Raw genomic sequence first — 7,997 nt, 5'->3', positions numbered from 1 at the left:
CTAAAAAGCCAAAAAATTACAAATGCTGGCAAGGTTGTGGAGGAAAAAGAACATTTATACACTGTTGGTGAAAGTGTAAATTAGTTTGACTGTTGTGGGGAGCAGTATGGTGATTCTTCAAAGAGCTAAAAGCAAAACTACTATTCAAACCAGCAATCCCATTACTGGGTATATACCCAGAGGAATATAAATCATTCTATTGTAAAGACATATGCATTCAAATGTTCATTGCAACTCTGTTCACAATAACAAAGACATGGAATCAACCTAAATGCCCATCGATGACAGACTGGATAAAGAAAATGTGATATATATAAACCATAGAAAATATATAAGTGGAATGGTGATACTATGTCACCATAAAAAAAGAATGAGATCATGTCTTTTGCAGGGACATGGATGGAGCTGGAGGTCATTGTCCTTAGCAAACTAACTGCAGGAACAGAAATCCAAATACCACTTGTTCTCACTTATAAGTGGGAGCTAAATAATGATAACTCATGAACACTAAGAATAGAACAACAGACACTGGAGTCTACTTGAGGGTGGAGGTTGAGAGAAGGGAGAGAAACAGAAAAAATAACTATTGGTACTAGGCTTAATACCTGGGTGATGAAATAATCTGTACAACAAACCCTCATGATACGAGTTTACCTATATAAGAAACCTTTACATGTACTACCAAACCTAAAATAAAAGTTAAAAAAATGAGTTTGACAAAATGATTCTAAAATTCATATGGATATACAAAGGACTTAAAGTAGTGAAAACAATCTTAAAAAGGAAGAATAAATTGGAGAACTTACTACCTAATTTCAGTACATTCCATAAAGCTATCATTTCAAGATTGTGTGGAACTGGCCTAAAATTGATAAACAATGCATGTGACCTCATTTATTCTAAGTTCTGAAATAGGCAAAATTAGTCTGTGTTGCAAAAATAATTGGAATGGTTTCTGCCTCAGTGGGTGGGTTATCTACAAAGGGACATGAAAGAAATTTATCATGTGCTAGAAATGTTGTATATTTTGATATGGTCACACATTTCTTAAAACTCATCAAGCAATACACTTAAAATGTTTGCATTTCACTATGTGTTCATTATACCACAATGAAAGAAAGGAGAACATTAAATTTACTTTGCAAATAGAGCAAAAATTAACAATGTACCATCAGAAATGAAAATTACTTTATTGAAAGAATTGAATATGAAAAATGCAACCTACTTTATATTTTAAAATAATAGTTCAAATTATTCCCATGAGAACTTTGTCTCTTGGAAAAGGATCTTCATATTATTTAAAGTTATAAAGCAGTAGCATAATTTGGGAAACCTTTTTAAATATCTGTACTTGTTTAACATTTTCACTTTTCGTTTGTAGCATTTCCACTTACATATTTCAAGCTACAGTCTCTCTTCTATTGCTTTCTATCAGAGATTTCTTGTCCAGGGCTCTCGGATCATATATGATTATTTACAAAAAGGCAATGATTATGTCTTATCTGCAGAATTTCAGACCATGGCACTCATCTATATAACATGTCATTGCAAAGGTACCCATATCAAGCAGCAGATGAATTTTCCAACCTCTCTGAAATACTTCCCAAGGGCTGTTTTATTCTTATTTTTATGTTTTGAGACAGAGTCTTGCTATACTGCCCAAGCTGGTCTACAACTACTGGGATAAGGTGATCCTCCTACCTCAGCCTCCCAAGATGGTAGGACTACAGGCATGCATCACCAAGCCGCTTAATTTTTTTTTTTAGAAAAGTGGTCTCACTCTGTTGCTCAGGCTGTTCTTGAACTCCTGCATCAGCTTCTCAAAGTGCTGGGATTATAGGCACAAGCCAGTGTGCCCAGCAAGAGCTGTTTAAATCCTGCCTAAAATCAGAGTATGCCAGTGCTATGGAATAATCGAATACGCTGTTTTGTCTTCCTCTTCTCCCTACATGTAGTTACTGTCGCACCCTGCAGGTGTGCTGTCTGCTACTTTTAAGGTATTCCTTGTGTTTGTCACGGCCCTCGACAGCATGGTCAAAATACCTGCTACAGGAATTCCCAGGCAGGACAGTGAAAATGACATGATCTTTCTCAGAAACTGAACTGACTTGGACTGGAATCAGCAACTCAAAAGAACCATGGAGACTCAGAATCACAGAATCATGGAATCTTGGTGCTTAGTGTGGAAGGGAGTCACAATATGATTTCTTTCTTTTACCTGAAGTTAAAAAGACATCCTTCTCTGGTGATGGAGAAAATGTTACCTCATATATACCCTTAATTTAGAAATGCAGTACATTTCAAATAGAGGACAAACGTCAATACATGTTGGTTGCTGATATTTAAATAAAAATAATTATTATATATTCCTGGTGAATTTTCCTCCTTTATTACCAGTAAGCTTTTCCTTGTCATGAAGTCTACTTTGTCCAACGGTACCAACCCTCTTCTAATAAGTGTATGAGTGATGTATTTTTTTCATCCTTTTATGTACAAAATTTCTAAATTCTTATAGTTAAAATGTATGTCTAATATAAGCATACGGTTTTTTTTCATGTCACTAATCTTTGCCATTTGTGTAGTAGTTTGTCTATTAACATTTAATGACAGTATGGTGAATTTGGGCTTCAGTCTACTATCTTAATATCTTTTATTGACTTTTTCTGCTTGTTTTATGTTCCTTCTAGTCTTGCTTTGAAGTGTACTGAATATTTTTTAGTATTCCATTTTTCTCTTAGCTTGTTAGTTATGCATTCTATTTATTCTCTTATGCCTACCTTAGAAATACAACGTGTAATTTGTGTCTTTTCAGCTGTAATAAAAATCAATATTTTTACCTCTTCCTGGTCAGATATAGAATCTTATCTCCATTTCCGTTCTCCAAGTTTATATTTTACTGTTGTGTATTTTAGTTATTATTTTGATTTGCATACACATATATGCATATAAACATATATAATGCACTTATATATATGTAGACATTAAGTCCCATGTTATTCTCATTTCATTAAAAACATATTATTGTAGCTTTACTAACATATTTGGCTTTTCTGTTGCCTTTATTTTCCCTGAATCTGAGTGTCCTTGTGGGATCATTTTGCTTCTGCCTTAAGAACACTCTGTAGTATTTGCTTTAGTGTAGGTCTGCTGGTGATGAATTCTTCAGTTTCCAGCTGTCTCTAAGTATCTTCACATCCCTTTCACATTTGAAGAATTTTGTTTTTATGAATTTAAAATTTTAGGTTTGAAGTGATTTTGTCTCCACAGTTTGAATGTATCATTCTATTGTCTCCTGGATCTCTTTAAGTTCAGTGAGTTTTTAAGTTCTTATTTTCTCTTGGAGTGAATGTGGCTTTTCTTTTCCTCTGGTTCCTGTTAAGATTTGAGGCTGATCTGTTTCTTGTCCTCTCTACTTCTAGGGCATCCGTTCATCCAACGCCTGGGGTCTTTACCACAGCCTGTCCTCCTCAGCAGGCTCTGAACTCAAGGGTTTGTCCCCTCTGTTCTGTGAGTCTGTTGCTAGCTCTGCTCGGATTTTCAGGCTCTCAACCATTGCTTGCAAAATTGGAAATCCTCACAGGTAAAAAGTAGCTTCAAATATGAGACTCAGTTATCTTGGCTTATAACTCCTCTCCACCTGTAAACATTTCTTTTTTCTTTAATCGACTTTTCTTAGTGGGAGGGTTAATTTCAAATAACAGCCCATCAGGCCAGACTTGGTGGCTCATGCCTGCAATACCAGAACTTTGGGAGGCCGAGCTAGGTGGATCAGCTGAGGCAGGAGTTCAAGAGCAGCCTGGCCAACATGGTGAAACCCCATCTCTACTAAAAATACAAAAATTAGTCGGGCATGCTGGTGGGTGCCTGTAATCCCAGCTACTTGGGAGGTTGAGGCAGGAGAATTGCTTGAACCTGGGAGGGGCAGGTTGCAGGGAGCCGAGATTGAATCATTGCACTCCAGCCTGGGTGACAAGAGTGGGACTCCACCTCAAAAACTAAATAAATAAATAAATAAATAAATAAATAAATAAATAACAGCCCATCACTGAAGCAGATTAAAGTCCCAGTGTCCTTAAAGCTGAAATACAGTCTGAATTGGAGGCATCTGTGGGGCCAAAATGTGAATTACTTATTTAGGAAAGAGAGCTAGAGTTAGGCCTAGTAATGAAACAGTTTGAAGTATTGAGTATTGTGGGCAGAAGTAATGAAGAGAAAACAACACAGCAAGATCAACTCTGCTCTTGACTTTTAAAATCTTGTTCCTTACTCATGTACTTCTTTTATTTTTTTTAAATCAAGACAATCATTCATCCAGATTTATGGCTACAATATAGTATCATAATTTTACTCTTTATGACTGAGAAGCAGATTCTAATAGGAAAATAAACATTAATCCCTTGAGTCAAGACTTGTACAATTCCTGGTTTCACAATATAGATCTCTATGGTAGTGGGTGACATAACAAATATACTTTCCTTGATTACATTGCTCATTATAAGTTAATGAGAACTCTTTTCCTGTCATAAATATCTTGTACCCACAAAGACTTTGTTCTACTTAGTATGTGATGAAGTAGTTAGAAGCTCAATAATACCCTCACTAAGAATAACTTGAAAACCATATATTTTACAAAGTCATATTATACATTAAAAGATTAAGACCCTTAGAAGTAGTGAGGACTAAAAGGAGCACAATTTCAAGGAGAGAGAAATTTTCATAAATAAGCTCAAGATCTACAGCTTACTCTGAATGTATTTAGTGATTTGGGGATAGGGCAAGAAGCTGAAACTCAAGCTGGGCTCAGGAAGAGGGTACTGTAGGGGACAGAGAAACCAGAAATATCAGCAGTTGCTTGGGTCTCAGGTGATAAAACAATGACCCGAGGCATCTGAGAAAGAGAACCAGACTTCCACTCAAGATATTTACCAAATTCTGGGGCTGGGTAGAGGCAAGTTTAAGAGTAAAGTTGAAAAACTTATAGCAAGTAAAGTAGAAATGATGAATTCTCCTGGAGCTAAGGAGACATACCACCAAGCTATGGAGGGAATGCTCTGGAGGACCACATTCTAGGAATACGTGTGATGAGAGGTAAAGTGATGATGCCTGATGAATAAATAAATTAAGTTCAAGAGCATGGATGAGTTAGGGAGAGCTAGCAGTGTGTGAAAAACCTGGGAAGCAGGATTTTATTAGGTTGGTGCCAAAGTAATCGCGATTTTTGCCATTTAAAAGTAATTAAGCCGGGTAGAGAAAGACAAATACTGTATGATTTCACTTACATGTGGAATCTAAAAACATTGAACTTATAGAAGCAGAGAGTAGAATGGTAGTTTCCAGGGACTGTGAGGGGAAAGATGGGGGAGATGTTGGTCTAAGGATACAAAAATCTAAGGATGTCAAGGGACACACCATCACTTTACCTCTCATCACACATATTCCTAGAATGTGGTCCTCCAGAGCTTTCCCTCCATAGCTTGGTGGTATGTCTCCTTATCTCCAGCAGAATTCATCATTTCTACTTTACTTGCTATAAGTTTTCAACTTAACTCTTTGCCATTTAAAAGTAATGGCAAAAACCGCGATTACTTTGGCACCAACCTACAGAACTGCAAGCATCTTAGAATCATTTTTTTTTTAATTTTGCTAGACAGAGAGTGATGGGATTTGAAGAGGTTAGCAGAGAGCTGACCACAAGGGATGTTGAATGGCATAATAATGTAGTGATTTTCAATAATAAAATACATTAGCTATAGATCTCTTGAACTTTTTCTCCTGACATTTTGTATACTTAGACCAACATCTCCCCCATCTTTCCCCTCACAGTCCCTGGAAACTAACATTCTACTCTCTGCTTCCATGAGTTCAGTGTTTTTAGATTCCACATATATGTGAAATCATACAGTATTTGTCTTTCTCTGCCTGGTTTAATTTATTTAACATTATATCCTCCAGATTCCTCCATGTTGTTGTAAAAGACAAGATTTCCTTCTCTTTAAAGGCTGAATAATATTCCATTACGTACATACATACCACATTTCTGTTATCCATTTAACTGCTGACTGACACTTAGCTTGATTCCATATCTTGGTTATTGTGAATAATGCTGCAATGAACATGGGGGCAGATATCTCTTTGATATACCAATTTTATTTTCTTTGGACGTATGCCCAATTGTTGGATTGCTGGATCATTTGGTACTTCTATTTTTTTTTTTTTTTTTTTTTTTAGGAACCCCATACGTTTTCCATAATGGCTGGACTAGTTTACGTCACCACCGACAGTTCCTTTTTCTTAACATCCTTGCCAACACTTGTTATCTTTTGTCCTTTTCGTAATAGCCATTATAACAGGTGTGAGGTGACATCTCATTGTGGTTTTAATCTGAATTTCTCTGATTAGTGATGGTCGGCATTTTTTTCACATACGTGCTTGCCATTCGTGTATCTTCTTTTTAGAAGTGTTATTCAGGTCCTTTGTCCTTTGTTCTCTAGCACCCTGTGTTCCTGGGCAGCTACATAAGTCTTGACAGGTCAGGTGGCCACAGCACCCCAGAATGTTATTCTGGCAGAAGGAAAAAGCACCCATCTTGGGTTGCAGTCAGGTTCCAAGTGAGTCTGCAATTTGTCTATTTTTAATTTGGGTTATTTGTTTTCTTATTATCGAGCCATTTTACTTCCCTATATATTTTATATATTAAGTCTTTATCAGATGTATGGCTTGAAAATATTTTCCCCATTCTATAGGTTGTTTTCTTTGCTGTGCAGAAGCTTTTTACTTTGATGTAATTACATGAGCCTATTATTGCTCTTGTTGCCTGTGATTTTGGGGGTCATATTCCAAAAATTTTTGCCCAGACCAATGTCATGGAGCTTTTCCCTGTTTTTTAAATAATTTTACAGTTTTAGGTCTTACATTTAAGTCTTTAATCCATTTTGAGTTAATTTTTTAATATAATGTGAGATAAAGATCTAATATTAGTCTTCTGCATGTGGAGAGCCAGTTTTCCCAACAGCATTTATTGAAGAGACTGTCCTTTTCCCATGTGTGTTCTTGGAAACTCTGCCAAAAATCAATTGACTGTAAATGTGTAGATTTATTTGAGGGCTCTTTATTTCATTTCATTGGTCTGTGTGTTTGTTTCATGCCAGTTCCATGCTGTTTTGATTACTATAGCTTTGGCGTAGATTTTGAAATCAGGTAGTTTGATACCTCTAGGTTTTTTTGTTTGTTTTGGTTTTTGGTCAAGATATCCTTGGGTATTTGGGGTCTTTTGATGCTCCATAGAATTTTAGGATTGTTTTCTCTATTTCTGTGACCAATGTCATGGAATTTTGATGGGGATTGTATTGAATCTATAGATCACTTTTGGTAGTATGAACATTTTAACATTAATTCTTCCAATTCATGAACATGGCATATTCTCTACTTATTTGTGTCCTCAATTTCTTTCATCAGTGCTTTGTAATTTTCAGTGTTCAGGTCTTTTATCTCCTTTGTAGCTATTGTAAACATAATTTTTTTAATTTTCTTTTTTTAGCTAGCCACTATTAGTGTGCAGAAATGCTACTGATTTTTGTACAATTTTTGATTGTGTATCCTGCAATTTTATTGACTTTATTTTTCTAACAGTTTTTTGTTGGAGTCTTTTAATATTTTCTACATATAATATCATGTGTCTGCAAACAGGCACACTTTAACTTATTTCTTTTCAATTTAGATGCCTTTTTTTCTTTTGCCTAATTACTGTCTAGGATTTCCAGTACATGAATAGAGGTGGAAAATTTGGGCATCCTTGTCTTTTTCCTGATCTTAAAGGGAAAGATTTCCAGTTTTCACCATTGAGTGTGAAGTCAGCTGTGGATCTGTTATCTATGGCATTTATTTTGCTGAGGTGTTCCATCCATACCTAATTTTTTGAGTTTTCCTTATGAAAAATATTTAATTTTATCAAATGCTTTTTCTGAATCTACCAATATGATTATATGACTTTTGTCCTT

At 35.7% G+C, this 7,997-nt stretch overlaps 1 non-coding gene across 1 annotated transcript; it reads right to left on the bottom strand.

Annotated features, from left to right (window-relative positions):
- Positions 1 to 6,493: 6,493 nt before the first annotated feature.
- On the bottom strand, positions 6,494 to 6,618 carry LOC114679167 (small nucleolar RNA SNORA77). Its single transcript, XR_003730843.1, has one exon. It is a non-coding gene; the product is annotated as a small nucleolar RNA SNORA77 (small nucleolar RNA).
- Positions 6,619 to 7,997: the final 1,379 nt, after the last annotated feature.

The sequence above is a fragment of the Macaca mulatta genome, chromosome 6, assembly GCF_049350105.2.
Source record: "Macaca mulatta isolate MMU2019108-1 chromosome 6, T2T-MMU8v2.0, whole genome shotgun sequence".
Lineage (NCBI taxonomy): Eukaryota > Metazoa > Chordata > Mammalia > Primates > Cercopithecidae > Macaca > Macaca mulatta.
The sequence above is the reverse complement of the archived record's forward strand: the minus strand, read 5'-3'. Positions and strand labels throughout refer to the sequence as shown.